We start from the raw sequence: 23,515 nt of genomic DNA, 5'->3' as shown, positions 1-23,515 counted from the left end.
GATCAGCCGTGATTGGACACGGCTGATCACGTGGTAAAGAGCCTTCTCCAGAGGCTCTTTACCGAGATTGGAGATGCAGGGTGTCAGACTGACACCCAGCATCACCGATCGCAGCGCTACGTGCCCCCACGGGCGAGCGCCGGCATGTTATCCTGCTGGATGTCAATAGACGTCAAGTCAGGATTTCACAAACACTTCCCGGACGTCAATTGTCTATTGACCGGGCGGGAAGTGGTTAAAACAGTTTATTGATATTAATTATTTTTAATCTTTATTCCAAAGGCTGTTATTTTATTTTGAATATGTGGCATATGTAGCAGAGGACTAGAAGCTCCTCCTGCCACTGTTTCCCTGCAGACATGCTGGGAAGGAGCTGGGTCATGTGACTGCTGTATATCGATTAGGAAAAAGGTACTTAGATTTTTTTTTTTTTATTAAAATTACAGTGACATCATTCACATACAGAAAGAGAAGGAAAAATGTAAATTAAACAGTGTGCGTTTGGTTTCACTAAAATTACAAATTGTCAGGTACTGGCTTGTATAGCTGCCATACTTTATTTCCCTGGTAAATCGTACATCCAGTAAACCCCTCACATATTTGTTGAGGGCATGTCCATATATGAAAGCAACGACTGCTATGACCCATAGGATCACATCTTTTTTGGAGTTTCACAAAGACACTGCTTTTGGCAGACTGTATTTTAGCTTGTTCAGTGTGAGCCAAATGTCATATGTGGTAGTGGTTTTCCTACCAATACTATGCATGCCAGCTTTGTTCTCCTGCTGTCAAATAGTTAATAAGTCAAATTGCCATATTTGGTCAATGACATCACCATGTATACCCCTCCCCTTTTTTTACATTTAGTGGTGGGACCGGATCTGTCATTCGCTCAAAGTGTAGCGACAGGAACAGATCTGGCGGTCCAACAGCTAACCCTTTCCTTTAGACTGCCCAAGGTTTGGGAAAGAGGGGTTTTGCCAGGTGGGTATCCCTTGTTGTTGAGGGCATGTGACCTGGTGTGTTTAGGAGGAAGTGGCACATGCTCAACCTCAGTGACAGCCCCCATAATCCATTTGCCTGGCCTCTAATCTACATGCAGGGCACCGGACGCATGGATTTCAATGGTAGGATGCCACTGCAAATAGAAGGTTTTTAAAAAAAACTTCAGCCTTTAGAACCACTTTAAGGTCATTCCCCAGGTGAATACTTAAAAGAATTTAAGTATTATTAAAATTGCAGCTCCCCACCAAACAGTTTTACATTTGTTTTCCTTTGGTACATGTTCCCCAGAGCAGTGCCCTGTCCTATGATATTCCCTTGCCTATTAGCCTAGAAAATGGGCAATGTTTTTTTACATTCTCTCCCATCAGGGCCGGTACAAGGGGTGGGCAGAAGGGATGGATGCCCTGAGCATGACCATTTACTGGAGGAAAGGGGGGCACAGTAGAGGCCATGCTACAGGATCTGTGGCTGCAGCGCTCCCACTTCCTCCTCTTGTTTGTCACACAGCGCCGGTCTCCTGACCGGGAACGCTGTGTGTCAGGGAGCTGAGTCTGTGTGTGTGTTCTGCGGTGCCGGTCCTGCCCCGCTAGACCAGCTCATGTGGTAGCAGATTGAATTAGTGCTCCGCCTATCACATGAGCCGGTCTAGGGGGGCGGGACCTTGTTACAGTGCCGCTGAACACAGACACAGACCCAGCTATGTGACAGTGCTACAGGAGATGTGTGATCCAGCCAGGGCAGGCTATGGTAAGTCTGACTGTATTCATAGGCAAAGTGAGGCTGAAATTATGGACACAGAGAGGCTGCGATTGGCACAGTAAGGCTGCTATTATTGGTCACAGGGAGGCTGCGATCATGGTCATAGTGAGGCAGCATTTATGGTCACAGTGAGGCGGCATTGATGGTCACAGTGAGGCGGCATTGATGGTGACAGTGAGGGTGCGATTATGGTCACAGTGAGGCTGCGATTATGGTCACAGTGAGGCTGTGATTATGATGACAGTGAGGCGGCATTGATGGGCACAGTGAGGCAGCATTGATGGGCACAAGAGGCTGCGATTATGGGCACAATGAGGTGGCAATGATGGGCACAGTGGTAGGCTGCATTTGATGGGCACTTGTGAGACTGCATTGATCTCTTGTATAATGTCTGCAGTCTCTAACCATCTCTTGTCTTATATCATGTCTGCAGTCTCTGAGGGGAGTTTTCTTAATTAGCAATGGTATTGGTAATATGCAGCAGGAAGGGGGTTAATGCACTGTCACTGATACATGAGTATAGATCCCATCGCTGTAGCTTTTCCCGGGGGGGGGCACAGTTTTTCATCTTCGCCCTGGGCACTGGGTGACCTTGCCCCGGCACTGTCTCCCATTGACTTCCATGGGGTTCAGATTCAGCACCCGAACTTCAGTAAAGTTTGCCAACCCCGTCTCAAACCAAACCCAGGTATGGTTGACTTATCCCTAAAGAGCAGGTAGTATGGGTATCTACATGGAATAATGCACCATTTGTAACTTACTCCACTGGAGAAAAGAAATAAAAGAGATTTACCTTTCTTTTTCACTTCTCTGTATGAAATTTGAACATGTGGTGATATTTGCAATAGCATATTAACTCTGCAGATAGTAGGAAGTTGATTTAATAACCATGGTAAGGGGTTTCCTGTGCTAAAAGAAATCCAGATGGTATATTCTTATTTTATTTATTATGAATAAGCCACAGTATTCTTGTCTTTTGTTAAAGTTTCCATTATAAGCTTTTTAAAAAATGGGTGAAAAGCACAAAACATAATATAATAAGAGCAATAATATGACCTTAAAAAGAAAAGAAAGTAAAAACATGAGACAGACTATTGAAGAGCTAGAGACCGAAGGGTCAAAAGTGACTTTGCAACTCCTGAGGCTCAATTACTGGTCCTCTAGAGAGCTAGTTGCATCGAAACCACAGATGTACAGTATTGATATTCAGGGCTGACATACACTTACACAGCTACAAAATGACAATTACAACCTATACTAAGTAGGTGAAAGCCTTGCTTGTAAATAATATTGTTTTTCCATAACTTGCATAGGTTTTAATATGGTGGTCATAGGTCACTGAAAAATTAGAAATGCTCTGCTTTGTTCTTATGTTTTTAAAGTGCATACATTAAAGCTGAACTCCAAACATAAATAACAAGATAAAATTAATAGTCTGTCTCATTCACATGGGCATATTTAAACATACAACCGTGTGAGGGCCATGTTTTGCCTGCATTGGATGCACAGGTTTTCCGTGTAGGCAGTCCCACTCATGTCAATTGGATCGGAACAGCTGCACGGACACAGTCGCTGTTCCCAATTTGACATCTGTGTGGGTGTCCCCAAATGTAGACAGTGGGGCAGATCCACAAAGAAATTACGCCGGCGTATCTATTGGTACGCCGGCGTAATTTCAAAATTCCCGCGTCGTATCTTTGTTTTGAATCCTCAAAACAAGATACGACGGCATCGCGGCTTGATCCGACAGGCGTACGCCTTCGGATCTTAGATGCAATTTTATCAGCAGCCGCTAGGTGGCGTTTCCGTCGAAATCCGCGTCGAGTATGCAAATTAGCTATTTACGGCGATCCACGAACGTACGTCGGCCCGGCGCATTTTTTTCCGTCGTTTGCGTTCGGCTTTTTCCGGCGTATAGTTAAAGCTGCTGTTCTGAGGCGTACTCAATGTTAAGTATGGCCGTCCTTCCCGCGTACAATTTAGATTTTTTTGCGTCGTTTGCGTAAGTCGTTCGCGAATAGGAATTTGCGTAGAATGACGTCACCGTCGTAAGCATTGGCTGGTTCCAGTTTAATTTCGAGCATGCGCACTGGGATACCCCCAGGGACGGCGCATGCGCAGTTAAAAAAAAACGTTGTTTACGTCGGGTCACGACGTATTAACATAAAACACGCCCCCATCACTTCCATTTGAATTCCGCGACCTTACGCCGCAACAGATACGCTACGCCGCCGTAACTTATGGCGCGGATTCGTTGTGGATTCAAACAAAACAAAATTAAGTTACAGCGGCGTAGCGTATCTTAGATACGCTGCGCCCGGAGCAGATGTATGTGGATCTGGCCAAGTGTGCATTTTTGGACACTCACCCACACCTGTTCGGATGTCAAATAGGTAGCAGCACTGTGTCTGAGCATCTGAGGTGTCCCAGTTGACATGAAAAAGACTACCTGCATGCAGGTGCATGGAAAACCTGTGCATCCTGTGTAGGCAAAACATGACCCTCACATTGGTGTACGCTTAAGTATGCCCGTTTGAATGAATGCTAAAGATAACAAAAACAAGCTTTTGCTGAAGTATTCAGCTTCAGTCCAGGAATTTCCCCCTGTAGTACTTTTTTTCTGCTCTCTGATGTTCTCAGTTTAATGGCCAGCATCATTCAACCCCCCTTTCTTGGAGCCCATGTCATCCTGGACTGGAAAAAGGAGAAAAAGTGATGAGTTCATCTGTTATGCCTTGTACACATGCTCGGAATTTCCGATGGAAAAAGTCAGACCATGTATGTGCCCCATCAGAGTTTTTTCATCGGAAATTCAAACGGACTTAGAAAGAGAACATTCCGTTCGTCTGTATGGAACTCCGACGGAGAAAAAAACACGCATGTTCAGAATCAAGTCGACACATGCTTGGAAGCATTGAACATAATTTTTCTCGGCTCAGTGTAGTGTTGTACGTCACCGCGTTTTGGACGGTCGGAATTTGGTGTGACAGTGTGTATGCAAGACAGCTTGAATGGAATTCCGTCATAAAAATCAGTCGGAGTTTATCCCAATGGAAATTCCGATCGTGTGTACGGGGCATTAGTCTGCTTTCTTCTCCTATCAGCAGGCTTCTCATCAGCACAAGAACTGATAGGCTTATCTTACTGCTGCTTCCTCTAACACTCCATTCCTGAAAATTAAAAATAAAACAAATGTGAAATAACACTAATCACACAAATGAAAATTAAAAATAAAACAAATGTGAAAAAACACTAATCGCATACTAGTGAGACCACCTGAAACCAATGCTGGCTCTAAATAAAGTCCATATGGTGTGAATCTGTAAATGAAACGTCCAAAACTTGATGAATTCACCACACAATCACAAAATGAATGTGAAGTTGCGGCAACGCGTATGTTTATATCCAGCGAACTATTAATAAGATAATGGCTGCTTACCAGATCGAGGTGATATTGTGCTCTGAATCAAGCTGACCTGCCTATGGCCAATCTGTCCGCGGTGATCCCCACACATGGATCGATCCTAGACTCCAGGAGGCAATCTCGGTACACACCAGATCTCAAATGCTGCGGACAACTCTGTTAATCCTTCACCAACAGTGATTTGAATTGGCAGTGGTGTTAAATCGTATTTCACCCGATGTCAGCACAGAAAAGGTATCCCAAGGTCGATAATCAGTAAAAGGAAAAAGAAAGAATCCTAATGGTGCAGTATGTCTTCTTAAAAATGCATTTATTGCACAAACTTTGTAACACCGGCTGGCTGGAACGTAATGACGTCAAGGACTTGTGGCTCCACCCTACCCGTTTCCCCGTATTATAATTCATCTGGGAACGGAGGCAGCCTCCGTTCTCAGACAAATTCTTATACTGGGAAAGGATCGTGAAAAAAAATGCTTGAGCAAAGCGCGGTGACGTACAACAAGTACGACGGCACTATAAAGGGGAAGTACCATTCTAATGGCACCATCCTTGGGGCTGCTTTTGCTGATGTCGTGTTAGTAAAAGTTTGGTGAGAGACAATTTGTGCTTTTCAGTTTGTTACAGCGTGATGAATGTGCTATCTCCATTACGAACGCTAGTTTTACCAGAACGAGCGCTTCCGTCTCATAACTGAGGCCCCATACACATGAGAGGATTTATCCGCAGATACGGTCCAGCGGACCGTATCCGCGGATAAATCCTCTCGAGGATTTCAGAGGATTTCTATGCGATGGCGTGTACACACCATCGCATTGAAATCCACGCTGAAATCCTCTGCCGATGACGTGTCGCGCCGTCGCCGCTATTATGACGCGGCGACGGGCGCGACGCTGTCATATAAGGAATTCCACGCATGCGTCAAATCATTACGACGCGTGCGGGGAATCCCTTTAGACGGATGGATCCGGTAAGTCTGTACAGACGAGCGGATCCATCCGTTGGAATGGATTCCAGCAGATGGATTTGTTGAGCATGTCAGCAAATATCCATCTGCTGGAAATCCATCCCAGGGGAGATTTATCCGCGGATAAATATCCGACGGAGTGTACACACCATAGAATCTATCCGCAGAAACCCATTTGATGGGATTTATCTGCGGATAGATTCTATGGTGTGTATGGGGCCTTACTTCTGAGCTTGTTAAAGCCTACACACGACCAAAATGCTCTGGAGCCCACACACGACCGTTTTTAATTACATAAAAAAATGTAATTTTTCACATCGTGAAGAATGGTCGTGTGTACGCGGCATAAGAGTTTTCACAAATAAAATTGCAGTACATGTCTTCTATGGAGTGTTTTGTTGGGACCCCTGATGACTTGTGACTAATGGCCCTTGTGACTTGGATGACTAATGGCTGGTTGGAAAATGTTTTTCAGTTTCTACCTGTCATGAAATGATATAGAAGTTCACTTACTTTATAGCTAATGTCTATCCCAACACAAACATTTCCAATCATAATTTTAAATACTGAACATATACTTTTTCACTTTTTAGGCCAGTCTATGTCATCAGAAATCTTTACCATATGGGAAAATGTACTTCTCTTGTGAGACTTGAGTACTACTGTTGCAAATCATCTGTGTGTACAAGACACATACATTGTGATATTTGTGACTGGTTGGCTTGTCATGTGCCCCTTTAGAAGTGGTTACTAGGAGTAAAATACAACAACATTTAGAAATGAAGGGTAATAAATGAACAGTTTGGATTAGAGTATTAGCGGAGAGGAGTGATCTGGCATTTGGTATTGTTTTCTTAAAAAATGAACAAAAGCATAGCCTGAATATTTAAAAGCCAGTTGACTCTCTTTTCCTTTTCTTCCCTTTTGCTGCCCCTTGAGGAGTCTGGGCAGGTTTTTTCTCCCCCCCCCCCTTTTACTCTATTTCCTGTGAAGGTCCCAGAACATCTTCATTTTTAATTTCAGCGGGATGCATCTTTTAGCTGCGTTTATTAGATGTAAGGCCAGGAATTTGTGGTATTGTGAGTGTGGGAGGGAGGAATGATGTAAAAGATATTGTCCATTATCTATTGTCTATGTAAAGGTATTATTTATTATTACATAGTATCATTGAGTAACACAATACTTTATTGAGGATCCTGCTCCATTCATGTTAGTACATGCCCTATTGGAGCTTCCATTCCGGTATGTCCATATTGTGTCCAATCACAGTGAGGGATCAGTATAGATACAGTGGGGATCGAAAGTTTGGGCACCCCAGGTAAAAATGTGTATTAATGTTCATATCGAAGCCAAGGAAAGATGGCAAAACCTCCAAAAGACATCAAATTACAGATTAGACATTCTTATAATATGTCAAAAAAAGTTAGATTTTATTTCCGTCATTTACACTTTCAAAATTACAGAAAGCAAAAAAATGGCGCCTGCAAAAGTTTGGGAACCCTGCAGAGTTAATATCTTGTACTGCCCCCTTTGGCAAGTATCACAGCTTGTAAACGCTTTTTGTAGCCAGCCAAGAGTCTTTCAATTCTTGTTTGAGGTATCTTTGCCCATTCTTCCTTACAAAAGTCTTCCAGTTCTTTGAGACCTCTGGGCTGTCTGTCATGCACTGCTCTTTTAAGGTCTATCCATAGATTTTCAATTATGTTGAGGTCAGGAGATTGTGAAGACCATGGCAAAACCTTCAGTTTACGCCTCTTGATGTAATCCCCTGTGGATTTTGAGGTGTGTTTAGGATCATTATCCATTTGTAGTTTTTTTTTTTTGTAGTATTTACAGATAAATCTGACTCATTTGGGTCTGGGGCAGGGGTATTTCTATGGTTCTAACATATATGGGGCACCTCTGGACACACAGATTTAAATATTAAGGAGCTGGTTAGTGTAAAAACATTATTAAACTCATAATGACCAAGTATATAGAATTAAGCACACAAGATTCAAATGGAAAATATGCTTGAAGTGAAACATAGATACAATGCTGAAAAATATCTACTGTATATGAACTGCATTTGCAGTTCTGCTTAGCCACTCTTATGAGCTAACCCAACAAGATGAATCTGATTTTGCTCTCTCATTCGGGTTTACTTCTTGGATCATTTTACTGTGTACAGTACTTGAGAGTGGTGATGGTTCTGATTCATTGTCTGATTCAGTGTCCCCTGAGCAGGCTGGAGGTAAAGGTGATTTAGGAAACTACAATCTTGAACAAGTTAATAGTGGTCTCACCTATATGCCTGACACTACAATGTTGTTATTTTTGTTTTTTTTATTGTGAGACTGGCTTTACAGAGTTACACATTTTTTTGGGCAGTTAACAGTTCACAAACATGTTTTTCAGCTCTATTTTTAGCTATTAACCTGAAGTTCAGCTTTAAAGAAAAACAGTCACATTTAGGTTTATGCAACAAATACAGAACCTATAAGGTTCCTACAACCACACAAATTGTAATTTATAACCAAAAAGAGCAACTTTTTTGTAAAATGTAATATTTAAAAACCGTGTTAAAGTATTAAAGGAGCTGTTTGTTTTTAGGGTGCAACAGCAACCTGCAGATAGTTAAAAAAAGGTTATTTGAAACTGTGCTTCTAATTACAATGTGAAAAATCAAATACCGTATTAATCGGCGTATACCGCGCCCTTTTTTCCCCCTTAAAATCAGGGGAAAATCGTGGGTGTGCGATATATGCCGATCCCCGCTTCCCGCGCTGTGTTTGAACGCCGCCGCTGACATATACCGAGCGCAGTGCACTGGGGTACACTCGGCCAGGCTCGGCTTCCCTCGCGGTCACGCCCTGTGCCGCCTCCTAGCCTTTATACGAGAGGAGCCGAGCGTGGCCAAGCGTGGCCAAGCATGCCCGAGTGTACTTGCGCTCGGTATATTTCGGCGGCGGCATTCAAACACAGCGCGGGAAGCAGGGATCGACTCAGAAACAGCACGGGAGAAGCGGTGAGGACACCACCAGGGCCGCAGACGGACTCCGGACCGGACAAGGCCACCGATGGACGCCGGGCAAGACACCGACGAGGGGCATTCAAACTGTGAGTATTTTCTTTTTTTCCTGAAATTTCCCTTCCAGGTTGGGGGTACGCGATATACGCCGAGGCGCGCTATATGAAGATAAATACGGTAGCTAACATATAATCCCTGTAACATAAAAAAAACATGAAAATATAATGAAATGAACGCCAACGTGATGTGGACAGTGTCAATAGAACCCAATAAAGCAATCAGTGCCTTTAGAAATTATTATAATAATCCATTAAGTGAACAAAGTGCAAATTAAATCCAAATAGGATTTGGGTTTATGCTAGAATGGGAATATTCAATCTTGTGTTTTCATAACTGGGCAGAGATACTTATGAAAAATGCATATCTGCACTCTTATTTAGCTTAACTTTCAACAGTGATTATGTTGGATACTTAGAATCTGGACGACAGAGTGAGCATTATTTCAAACAGTTGTTGGGATATTAACTGTGAGACCTCAGGGGGCCTCTCACCTCTGACTGTTTTCTCCAAGGCTCATTCTCAGATAAACTAAGTAAAATATACATTTGCAGGTAATATAAATATTTCATACGCAATCCTGCAGAATTACTATAATTTAAGACTAATTGTTCAGATTTTTGCTTAGGTCCAATTGTGCTTGGCACAGTTTAAGTGATCTAAGCAATTATTACGATCAAACTTTGAAAGAGACATTAAACCCCAAACCAAAAATGTAATATATTGCAGCTTACCAGTCATTAGATGGGGTGGCTGCATTAGTTTATTTTTTAATGCTTTTTACCCTCAGTTTGCACCTGGTGATCTGGCCACAATGTATGGGTAGGCTGATTATACAAACGTTGATTGATCAATAAACTTGGCTACAACCAGCATGTCAACTTTTGAATGCGATTATTGCCAGCGGCTATAGCTGCTGACTATAATCACTGTATGTGCTCCTGGCTGGCACGACCCCCCCCCCTAGATTCCCCCATCAACACAGTCAGTCAAACAATGTTCTTTCCTGCAACCCATAGTTACAGGAAAGACAATTTCACCATCTATGGCCGGCTTCAGAGATGGTAAGCTGCAATAAAACAAATGTTTGATTTTGGGTTTAATACCGCTTTACGATTGTCTTCTTCAAGAGTCCTTGTCACCAACTTAAAATATTTCAGGTAAATGCACAAAAAAAAAAAAAAAATATTTTAACTGCTTGCTGCCGTTTTCCCGTTCCGTAAATATTTTTTATTTGCTTGCACTATGCCTTTGAACTTGCTGGGGAATTTGACCACTCCAGGAAAAGTCTATCCCTAGCTCAGCCACAGGTCCTCCTTCCTACTGTCCAGTCATAGTCCTTCTCTTCTGAGATTGTTTAATTACTCTCTGTGCTGGCCCATTGCTTTGCTGTATCTGTCAGGAAAAGAATGAAAAGTAGCAGCTCTCACTTGAGTTACAGCTCTGAGTCTGCTGGGGGAGCTGACATAACATCCTAAATGGTGGCATCCAGCAGTAGTCCTGGGTCTTTGGGTCTACAAAAGGAAATGTTTTACAAGTGAATAACATGCATGAAATGTATAAAATGCACATAGAATGCGTTGATTCCTTCATCCACACATATGATGTGGATCGGGGAATCGTCCCTGCTGACCTATTGTATTCTGACAGTGGGGAGACTTCTCCTCCATCAGAATACACTGGTTAGCACTTCCAGCTATAGCCAGCGGAGCTGATGAAGTGGCAAAAAAATTACTGGGTGGCTGTGCAGAAGTCGACTGATAGATCGACGTCTGCAAAAGCACCCTGCCCATACATGAATTAAAATTCTGCTGAACCAGCGGTTTTTGGCCAGCAGTTATAACGGCAAATTTTTATTTATCTTAATGCATTCTCATCCTCAACATTATGGCAAAAATTCCACTGAATGTATATTTGAAGAACAGTAAAACCATGGCCCCAATTATCATTTGTACTCTGGGGAACATCTTAATCTACTAGCTGCTGCAACAATCTGCCAACTTGACTGGGAAGACCCTGGATTTTGCCTGGAGAGACAAGGCTGTTAAATGTGTTATGTATGCTCTGGGAGGTTGTAACTTTCACATATGGCTACAGGGAGAGTCTTCTCCCAAAACATAATGGTTGGACTAATTGTCGCCTGGTATTTTCTTTCTTTTTTTCCTCATAGTATGTGAGGTTAACTACAATTTACGCTAAAGTGGACGTATACTCAAATGTTAAAGTAAAACTAAAATTATAATTAAGATAAGAGTCTGATCATACCTCAACTGACATATGGGGATATTTTAAATATAGTTTCAGTTGTTTTTTAAATCTGTGTTAATAGCATTTTTCAGGTGCATAAATCAACAGCAGTATCAGTGTTTTTTACTTACATTTTGGGGAGACAATGCAGCTCCTTGCTTCCTTTAATGCTGGTCACAAGACAAAAATCCTAGGTTTTGGCATGTGATCTTTGCTAAAGGGAAGAATCAGCAAATTTGAACTTTGTTTTCAGCAGATATCATGTAACCACCCATCAGTTTTGGGCTTGTGCAAAAATCTTTATACTGTGTGTTGTCTTAAATGATCATGAATTTGCTAGTTTACTTACAAAGATTGACTATTTGTCCCCTTGTCAGCCTTAAGCCTCCTACACACGACCGAGTTTCTCGGCAAAAACCAGCAAGAAACTTGCTGGGAGATATTTTTTTGCCGAGGAAACCGGTCGTTTGTACATTTTCGTCGAGGAAACTGTTGAGAAACTTGACGAGCCAAAAAGAGAGCAAGTTCTCTATTTCCTCGATGGGAATGGAGAAATTTGCCTTGTCGAGTTCCTCGACAGACTAACAAGGAACTCGACGAGGAAAACGATGTGTTTCGCCCGTCGAGTTCCGTGTGTACGAGGCTTAACCTTTTCTGTCTTCTGAGTACACATACTGTACACTGTTTCCTGAGTATGCATATCAATAGCATAGAACAGGGGTCTCCAAACTTTATAAACAAAGGGCCAGTTTGCTGGCCTTCAGACTTTAGTGGGCCGGACCGTGCCCAGTAGGAGTAAACAATACCCAATCTTTGGTATTAGGGGAAAAAATTGTTAGCATCAGTGGCAAATATAGTGTCTCATTTTTGTTGTCAGTAGAAAGAATAATGCCCCATCGTTGGTGTCAGTGGAAGGAATAGTGCCCCAACTTTTGCAAAAATTGACCGTTTAAAGTAAATGTATACAATGAAATCTGGCTTGATGGTAAGCACATTTTCAACTGCTGACAATGGGCTGGCTATGGACATTTCCACTTTTATATGATATATTTATTTTTCTCTCAGCAAAATAAATAGATCCTTTCAGTGGTTGTAATAGAGAATGTAGCTATCCAGACATGCTGCAACTCTAATGATCCAGTGATTTGTCACAGTCAGCTTCAGAACAAAGGCACCTAATACATTATCTGTTTTCTGTGAGATCTACAGCACCTCTTCTTCTCCTTAATCTTTATCTAGGCAGGAAGCTCCTTTTATAATTATTACAGCTTCATATGATCATCCACAGTGTTTACACAAGTGCTATGTTCAGTGTTTACACTAGCGCAATGCTCATTCTTTAATGACGATAAGAAGTGAGAGGGGCCTTAAATTTCATGAGGCTTTTCAGCTCCTCAGCTATAAGAGTCATCCTCAAACAAAGTATAATTAAACAAATGATCAAGATAAATCATTCATTTAACAAAGAGCTGTTTGAAATGTAGAACCAAGTTTTCAAGAACTGAAAAATTATGCCACCTGCTTTGACAGTGTAGAGAATTTGACTAGGTATTTGGTGTAGAAGAATGGTGGATTTATTAGCACAAACTGTGGATTTATCAGCAAACAAAACAGATGCAACCAAAATTGTATCTAAGATTCAAATAAGGTAAGGTAATAAGTAAGGCTGGTTATGAAATGCATGCTGAACAAGAAAAATCTGACATTCCTTTACCCACACTACACAGTGCAGATGGACAAATGCCCCTGCTGGACTACTGTGTTCTGACAGCCACCAGTGGTGGCTTTCAGAATATCCGAGCAGTTGCCACATCTGATTGGATGTTGCCACTGTTTGGGCTGACAATTTTCCACCTGGGCCCTTGATTTTTCAATCCAAGGATATCAGGGAGGAAGGGGCCAACATGGAAAATGTGAGTTTATGCTGGTTCCTCAGGAACTAGATGTAATTTGTACAGTGTATGGCCAGATGTAGGAGTTTATAGAATGCTTACTTAGATTAAATATACTGTATATTCAAGTCAGATGAAAGGAAATATATGTTTTATCAAATAAATACAAGATATATGTGTTTAAAACCCTTATCTGCCTACTGAAATTGGTAGAACTCTTTAAATTGTAGGTGAAATCAAATAATTGATTTGAGTGAAATAACATCCATAGCACAAGTGCTCTTTGGAAAGGCTTTATGCCAAGACATAATCACAGCATCCCAGGGAATGCATATATTCCATTTTGCTTGCTGGAAGACTAAACATTATATTAGCTAGATATTCATGAACCCATTAGAGCTGTGAAAGCTGTATCCATATTTCCCCCCGAAGGGTTTAACCAGCCTCTCAAAAAAGGCTAAATGTGTTGCTAAAGAAACTTAGGCAAAGACAAACCTCCCACCACTTTAGGAGCTTGAGGCATTTTTGTTAATAAAAGCAACCATTATTAAGATCTTGAATGTAAAATGTTTTGGAGAAGATTTAAATAAATATAATTACTTTGTCAGCTAAATAATTTTAATGATTTAAATATAATAGTTTTGGCTGGTATTATTTCCCAAATAATTTAATTGGACTTAATTTTTACTACCTAAAAATTGCATTGTAGGTTTTTAAGATAAGGCTTTCAGATGTTGATAACTGAAAACAATGGGGTAGATTCAGGTACCGCTGTGCACTTCTTACGGAGGCGCAGCGTCCCTTTTTTACCCTGCGCCTACGCAAATTATCTGCGCTACGCTTCATTCATGAAGCAGTAGCTACGTAATTTGCGCGGGCGCTCCTTAAAACTGCCCGGCGTAAGGGCGCGTAATTTAAATGATCCCGTAGGAGGCATGGATCATTTAAATTAGGCGCGTTCCCGCGCCAAATGTAGTGCGCAAGCTCCGTCGGGAAACTTTCCCGACGTGCATTGCGGCAAATGACGTCGCAAGGACGTCATTTGCTTCAAAGTGAACGTAAATGGCGTCCAGCGCCATTCACGATTCACTTACGCAAACGACGTTAAATTTTAAATTTGCGACACGGGAACGACGGGTATACGTAGCATTGGCTGCCCCTGCTAATAGCAGGAGCAGCCTTACGCAGAACCCAACGAACGGAAACAACGTAAACTGCGTACGCAGGGCTCGCGTAGGGTTGTGAATTGGCGTTAGTATGCTATTTGCATACTATACGCTGACCACTACGGGAACGCCACCTAGCGGCCAGCGTAAGAATGCAGCCTATGATACGATGGCATAAGAGCCTTATGCCAGTCATATCTTAGGCTGCAGTCGGCGTATCGAGCTCTCTGAATCAGGAGCACTCGATACGCCGGCGCAACTAAGCAATTGCGCTGCGTAACTGTGGTTACGCAGACGCAATTGCTACCTGAATCTACCCCAATATATATTTGTGAACTACAGTGAATGGTGCATAGTTGACTTTGTGTGATTTTTTTTTTTTTAAAGAATTGATCTAGAATAAACTTGTCCAATTAAAAAGATCAGGGCTGAAGCAAATATCAATTCCCCACCTTAAAATTGTTCATCTGAAGGACGTTTGAATGTTGAAAGACATCACACAATCCAGCTCCTTGTAACATATTGCCTGGGAAATGCTAAAATTTTGTCTTATTTTATTGCTAAAAGTGTTGATATGAAGCCTGTTTAGTCAAGTTTTAAACCTACATTAAGCATTCATTTTTTGCTATTATGTAAAGAGATTGGATGAAAAACCTCCCAGAATTCTATATCTCCTAGGTTTGGGTAAAATTGCAACTACCTCCCACTTTGAATGTGACTTTGGTCGTTGTTGTAAAGCTGCCTGGTATAGAAATAAACAAGGGGCTACTTTATCTATGCTATACTTATCTTAAAGCGGTGGTTCACCCTCAGTAACAACATTATAGCATTAAATTAAGCATAGTAGCGCGAGCTACAGTATGCCTTTATTTATATTTTTTTGCCCCGTACTCACTGTTTAATCCTATAGTGAAAATTCCGACTCCCCGCAGGGAATGGGCGTTCCTATCCAGAGGGAAAATGATTGACGGCCGGCTCTGGCACGTCACGCTCCCCGAAGATAGCCGGAGTAGGTCTCGGCTCTTCACGGCGCTATACGGCGCCTGCGCACAGACTATGCGCAGGCGCCGTGAAGAGCCAAGTCCTATTGCGGCTATTTCCGGAGAAGCGTGACGCGCCAGAGCCGGCCGTCAATCAACTTCCCTCTGGATAGGAACGCCCATTCCCCGCGGGGAGTCGGAATCTTCACTATAGGATTAAACAGTGAGTACGGGGCAACAAAAATAAAATAAAGGCATACTGTAGCTCGCGTTACTATGCTTAATTTAATGCTAGAATTTTTTTTTTTTATAGGGTGAACCCCCTCTTTAAGCAAATGTAGGCCATTTATACCAGGCTTGTGGGAAATATTGTTATAGCATTCCTAAGGAGGTTGCTGGTTGGCTGGGCACATTTTTGCTGTCTGCAGATTGATCAGCCTACCCTCAACATAGGCACAAAAATGCATGTTTACCCAATAACTCTCTTTTTTTATACAACTATCTTGAGCTGGATAGCTGGTAGATGGATGATAATGTCTTAAAGCGAAACTAAACTCTCTTAATCAATATTAACTATTTTCAATCCTTATGTTGCTAGTATTAATGAATAGATAAGACGTTATATTAAATGTACTTGTTTTAAATGTTTTCACATTTCTTTAGTTGTTTTCTGGTTCCTGCCCTCAGCCAAAATTATTCCATGCATCCCAGGAGTCTTCATGGGAGTTTTTATCTTTCATCTGGAGGAGGGAGGAGGGGCTTTATCAGTTAAGCACACCCTCCTGCTTGCTCGCTTGAGCTAAGGGCAGATAGATTCCAGGACGTAAATGCTACGTGAATCATCTTCCCTTACTTAAGATGGTCAGAGCTACAAATGCTTTAAATACTATGGGGTAGATTCAGGTAAGAGATACGACGGCGTATCTCCAGATACGCCGTCTTATCTCTGAGTGTGCGGCGTCGTATCTATGCGCCTGATTCATAGAATCAGTTACGCATAGATTTGACTAAGATCCGACCGGCTCTTACGCCGTCGTATCTTAGTTGCAATTTTAGGCTGGCCGTTAGGTGGCGCTTCCGTATATTTACGCGTCAAATATGCAAATTAGGTAGATACGCCGATTCAGAAACGTACGTTTGCCCGGCGCATTTTTTTACGTCGTTTACGTTAGGCTTTTTCCGGCGTACAGTTAACCCTGCTATATGAGGCGTATCCTATGTTAAGTATGGACGTCGTTCCCGCGTCGAGTTTTGAAAATTTTACGTTGTTTGCTTAAGTCATTCGCAAATAGGGCTGGACGTAATTTATGTTCACGTCGAAAGCAATGACGATTTGCGGCGGAATTTCGAGCTTGCGCACTGGGATTTTTTCACGAACGGTGCATGCGCCGTTCGTAAAATACGTCAAATACGTGGGGTCACAGTAAATTTGAATAAAACACGCCCACACCATCCACATTTGAATTACACGGGCTTACGCCAGACCACATACGTTACGCCGCCGTAACGTTTTTTCTGAATACGGAACTGCGCCCTAAATTACGGCGGCGTAACGTATCTGAGATACGTTACGCCGCATGGATAGATACTAGTTTTAAATATAAAAGGTATTGTAGTACCATGGGTAAGTAACGGAGCTGATAATAGGGATAATGGAGCTTTTTTTTTTTTTAGGTAGGTGTTCACTAGTTCAGAAGACTAAAAAGCTTTTAAATTTGCACTCTCAGGAAACCAATGAGCTTGCTCCAACACAAACAGCCTGTGAAAGAGTCTGTAATTTTGGTTGCATTAAGCCAATTTTCTATGAAGGTAACATATTTGGCTTTGAGTTTGTTAAATATAAAAAAAATGTTTTAGACCAGCTTTCAGTGTGAAATCGGCCTTAAAGCGGGAGTTCAACCATTTCTTTTTTTTTTTTTTTTTCCCCTTAGCTTCCTGCTCGTTCGGTCTAGGGGAATCGGCTATTTGTATTAAAATATGAGCAGTACTTACCCGTTTTCGAGCTGCATCTTCTTCCGTCGCTTCCGGGTATGGGTCTTCGGGAGCGGGCGTTCCTTCTTGATTGACAGTCTTCCGAGAGGCTTCCGACGGTCGCATCCATCGCGTCACTCGTAGCCGAAAGAAGCCGAACGTCGGTGCGGCTCTATACTGCGCCTGCGCACCGACGTTCGGCTTCTTTCGGAAAATCGTGACGCGATGGATGCGACCGTCGGAAGCCTCTCGGAAGACTGTCAATAAAGAAGGAACGCCCATTCCCGCAGCCCATACCCGGAAGCGACGGAGAGGATGCATCTCGTAAACAGGTAAGTAATGCTCATATTTTAAAACAAATAGCCGATTCCCCTAGTAAAAACGAGCAGGAATCTAAGGCTAAAAAATGCCCTCTAAGGGTGAACCCCCGCTTTAAAGAAGTTAATCTGGACAGCAGAGCTCAGTAAATAAACATAGACAAATTTGTGCAAGGCAAAGTGGCATTGATTACATGGCTGTAGATCATTGCTTTTTTAAAATGCAAGTCAGCAATGGAACCATAATTAATAAAACAAAATAAATCAAATGTAAACACCTTATCCCATATCACTTGAGCATAGTAACACATGTTACAGGGGTGCATGGGGTAGCAATTTGACCAACTTTTTCTTTGGACAACTTTTCATTATGTAAACATTAAGTAGTAAAAAAAAGAAGAAGAAAAAAAAAAAGGAGTACATTAACATAAAATGTCCCATGACAAATGACATTCACAAATATATAGAAGAAAATACATTTTTGATCAGAAGCTAACTGGTATATCAATCAAAGTATTAATAAATACTTTGTTTATCTTTAAATACCAAATGTATAATGGTTTCTTTCTTTGTTTTCTTTATTTCTTTTTCTCTCGCTCCCTTTTTTAGGACTAAAAATATTGCAACTTTCATATATATGGAAAATTAATAATTAATCTCTAATGCTGCTTACACACGATCGGTCAAACCAATGAAAACGGTCCATCAGTTTTCATCCGATGGACCGATCATGTGTACAGGGCTTAAAACAAATTTTTTTTTTTTTTCAGTAAAATTGCCATGACAGAATATGGCTGCCAATTTTTTAAAATGTTTTATTTTGAAAGTACTGTTTGTTCAGCTCTCATATTAACCCTCTTTCTTCAATACTTTGTGTAACTGACTTGAATATAAAATGCAGATAAGAACATTTTGCTGACATTCAGGATCTGCATTCGAGGTCAAAGGCTTATGCCCCTTACACATGATCGGAAATTCCGACAAGAAAAACGTTTTTTTTTTTCTCTGACGGAATGTTGGCTCAAACTTGTGTTGCATACACACGGTCACACAAATCTCAAAAATTTCAGAAATTCCGACGTCAAGAACACGTGACATACAAGACGTACGACGAGCCTAGATCAATGAAGTTCAATAGGCAGTTCGGCTCTTCGGCTTGATTCAGAACATGCGTGTTTTTTTGCGCGTCGGAATTGCATACAGCCTAGCGAATTTTCCGACACTTTTTTTTTCTCAACAAAAGTGGTGTTACGCTTTAAACATATGTAGGTGTTTTATATTAATAGCTTTGTTTGTCTAGACTTCTAAGCTACAGTCTCTAGACTCTTTTTGAATATTTACATATTACTTCTAACAATACGAACACCATATATTTTAATAAGGAAATTAAACGGACAAGCAGCTAATGTGCACTAGGGAGAACATGTTCGCTGAAGTTAAGGAATAAATATGTATGGAAGGTTTCCCTGCAATGTATTAATTAAATAGACATTGCATTTATGAGTATATTGCTGTATTATAAGATTACCTGTGCAAACTGTGGATTTCTTGTTTTTCCTCTTTAATCCCTTGGATGCTTGTTTTATAGTATCAGGAGAATATAAGAATGCATGCATATAGTCTTGTTTTATAGGAATGAGGCTTTGAGGATTAAATACAAGTGTTGTTAAAAACAAAAAGTCAGCATCGTAGCAAGTAGTGCTTGGTAAATTGTTTCAGAAAGGATGCATATACCTTTGCAAGCATATGCCCCATATAGTTTTCTAAGCTGCATTTTTTAAAATATGCTGTATTAAAGCAACCTTTTTCTTATTCAAAGTATCAAAAAAAGCAAAACTTGTCATTTTAGATAGAGTAGAGGGGTATTAGAACACCTTTATTTTGCTCTTTTTGTAACCAATGGGGATATTTGTCCTATTTACCATTGTCACTGAAAGTGAAAGTGAAAGAAAACCCCAAATTTTGAGCGGGAAACCTTTTAATGGGGATACTAGTTTGATGGCTCTGGTGACAACCAAGGATTTCCCTTCACTTCCCATTATAACTGTGTCACAGGAAGTGATGGGAAATATCCCCAGTGAGACACATATGTAAAAAAATAAATAAAATAACCCTCCCTTAAATTAACAAAGCTTTGACTTCAGCTCTACTTAAAAATTGGATGTGTTTTAAGTAAACTTTGGTACAGATATCAACTGAGAAATAAATAACACATGCTTAAATCGCAAGTCTGCCCAAAAGTGATGTCAGTTTTGTGTGGACATCTGTGGGTTTAGCCAACTGATAGATTTACTAAAACTTAGCACTCTGGTGGGAAGATATAGTAACAGATCGCATCACAGAAAGTTACAGTGCAAAAAAAGTCATACGCTTTAGTGAAATGTAAGGCTAAAAACAAAGCCCTGCAAGAAAAGCTGACATGTTTCAGCCCAAAACTTAGTCAAAGCTACCTGCTGGATTCTCCCAGATTCAGTTAAATATATACCAAAAATAGAATTACAGATGACATAAATAATTAGACATAATCACCTCATAAAAGAGCAGAAAAACCAGTAAGCAAATAACAATTACTATTTAAAAGCATATCATACAGCTGTTACACTAACCATTGGCTCAGAGAGAAAAGAAAGCAAAATCAAAAATCATTTAGGATAAAGATCCACATCCCAAGAGTAATTAAAGCGGGAGTTCACCCATTTATAAAAAAAAAAATTTTCTCCCCTTAGATTCCTGCTCGTTCGGTCTAGGGGAATCGGCTATTTGTATTAAAATATGAGCAGTACTTACCCGTTTTCGAGATGCATCTTCTTCCGTCTCTTCCGGGTATGGGTCTTCGGGAGCGGGCGTTCCTTCTTGATTGACAGTCTTCCGAGAGGCTTCCGACGGTCGCATCCATCGCGTCACTCGTAGCCGAAAGAAGCCGAACGTCGGTGCGGCTCTATACTGCGCCTGCGCACCGACGTTCGGCTTCTTTCGGAAAATCGTGACGCGATGGATGCGACCGTCGGAAGCCTCTCGGAAGACTGTCAATCAAGAAGGAACGCCCATTCCCGCAGCCCATACCCGGAAGCGACGGAGAGGATGCATCTCGTAAACGGGTAAGTACTGCACATATTTTAAAACAAATAGCCGATTCCCCTAGAGAAAACGAGCAGGAATCTAAGGGGAAAAAGTGCCCTCTAAGGGTGAACCCCCGCTTTAAGTCCGCTGGGTATTTTAGTTTTAAGCTGGAAGATCCACCACACTTCACCTTCTTTTTTTTTTTGTAAAATTCTTTTTATTAAAGTTTTCAACATGACAGACATACACATACAAGAGAGTGTCATGGCACAACACCATGTCTCTCACGACCAACATGGTCGTATCATTGGCATCCTACCTAACATAGGTAGCTACCTTCCAAGAATACAAAACTCCCAAACCCCTAGCCCCCCCTCCCTCCCTCCCTTAGCCCCGTAACTCAGTCCACCACCTCCTCGGGCATCCGTATCTGGAGAATTGAAGAACCGGCACATATTTCCTGGCAATAAATACAGGTAATGGCAGATATATATCACCCAACTCTTCCTTCAGTAGTTATTGACCATACTCCCCGACCCACACCCCTCATCAGAGTGGTCCGGAGGGGTGCCGGACTGCCCCCCCCCCCCCCTCCTCTCGGATGTGTGCCTCTTTGTTTCTCTGGTATAATATTTAAAGCCAACCGTGAGCCTCCCCGTCTATCCCACCCTCCTAACCAGCGGTGGTATCAGCATCAAACCAGGCCCGCCAGACTTTGTCAAATTTCTTTTTGCACCCCCTTGAGAGATATGTCGCCTTGTAGAAGGGCATCATCGAGTTCACCAGGCCTTTCCAAAACGCTAAACCCGGTGGGGCTGGTGATTTCCACCTAAGTAATATGGCCTTCCTCCCATAGAATAGTAGTATATTTAGCAGGGTTCTCTGGGCCCTGGATGGGACCACGTCTTCCACTAATCCCAGAAGGCATACCTGTACCGACAGCGGAACAGGCACCAGTAGGATGTCCTTCAGGCATGAAACCACTCCCTCCCAAAACACCTTTATTAGCGGGCATTCCCAAAAGATGTGCTTGGCATCCGCCGGTGCATAGGAGCACCGCCAGCACTCAGAGGCAGCCGAGGGAAACAGAGCTGAAAGTCTCGCTGGAGTGTAATAGATTTTGTGTAGAAATTTAAAATGGATCAATCTGTCCCTTGCTGAAACCAGATGTTGAAAGGGGGTGTCCCACATGTCGTCCCAGTCCTCACTATCTATACCAGGGGCCTCCCTCTCCCATCTCTCCCTGCATTTATTCAGCGCCGCCGGGCGTTTCTTGAACATTTCTTTGTAAGTGACCGACAAGGTTTTATGAAGATCTTCTTCCATTAACATGTCCTCTAGGGACGATTTAATGGACTCCACCGCCTTCTCCCGGAACTGGGCCTGGAAGGCATGGCGAATCTGAAGGTATCTAAAAAAATATGAATTCGGGAGATCAAATCTGGCCTTGAGCTGATCAAAAGTGAGTAGGTCCCCATAGCTGGTTATGTCCTTGAGAAGTTTAATGCCTCTAATTGCCCATGTCATTGGATCTGGGTGTGAGTAGAAGTGAGGCAACCTGGGATTCCCCCACAGCGGAGTCTGCGGCGAGAATCCCAAATAGCTGGGGCAAGCCAGCGCCACCGCCTCGTCCCACGCTCTAACTGTCGCCCGCATGGCCGACGTCAGAGGCAGGTCCGACCCCCCCCCCCCTATGCACAGCCAGTCTGAGAGTCTCATACGACCCCAAATGGGCTGCCTCTAGCACCGTGGCTGAATCCCCATCATCAGAGGTCAGCCACCTATGCACAAATACCATCTGGCCCGCAAGGTAGTACTTCCTCCAATCGGGCAAAGCCAGCCCCCCCTGTCCCCAGGGTTCCTGAAGCACCTTGAGCCCTATACGCGGCATTTTGGGAGCCCAAAGAAAAGAACTAGTAATGCTGTCTAGTTGTTTGAAGAAGGACTTAGGGATTCGCACTGGAGCGTGCCTTAGGAAATATAAAATTACTGGTAGAATTTTCATCTTTAGTAGGCTTATTCGACCGATCAGTGAGAGCGGAAGCTTCTGCCACGCCTGAGCCCTCTGTCTAAAAAAGGACAGGAGGGGGACCAAGTTAAGGGCCATGTAATCTGCACTATTGGCCGTGACCTTGACCCCAAGATAGGTAATGGACCAAACCCATTGTAGTGGTAACGCTGGGTCAGCCCCGGCCCTGGCTCTCTCATCTAATGGCAAGACCGAGGACTTGCCCCAGTTCACCTTCAGCCCCGAGAACCCCGTGAACTCATTCAGAATCCTCAGGGCCGCACTAAGCGAGGCTCCAGGGTCCTCAAGAAACAATAACATGTCATCTGCGTATAACGCCAGACATTCCCGAATTGTGCCCACTCGAATAGCTCCCACCTCAGTAGATTTCCTAAGCGCCACCGCCAAGGGCTCTATGGTAAGGGCAAAGAGAAAAGGGGACAGCGGGCACCCCTGCCTGGTTCCTCTGCTTACTGCAAAAAAAGGGGATGTTGAGCGGCCCATTCTGATCGCTGCCCTAGGGGCACTATATAGTAGCTTAATCCATTGTCTGAAAACCGGGCCAAACCCCATACTCTCTAGAATTCGGTGCATATACCCCCAGTCTATTGAGTCAAATGCCTTTTCAATGTCAATCGACACGATGATCCTAGTA

This window comes from Rana temporaria, chromosome 4 (genome assembly GCF_905171775.1).
Source record: "Rana temporaria chromosome 4, aRanTem1.1, whole genome shotgun sequence".
In the NCBI taxonomy this organism is placed as follows: domain Eukaryota; kingdom Metazoa; phylum Chordata; class Amphibia; order Anura; family Ranidae; genus Rana; species Rana temporaria.
The sequence above is the reverse complement of the archived record's forward strand: the minus strand, read 5'-3'. Positions refer to the sequence as shown.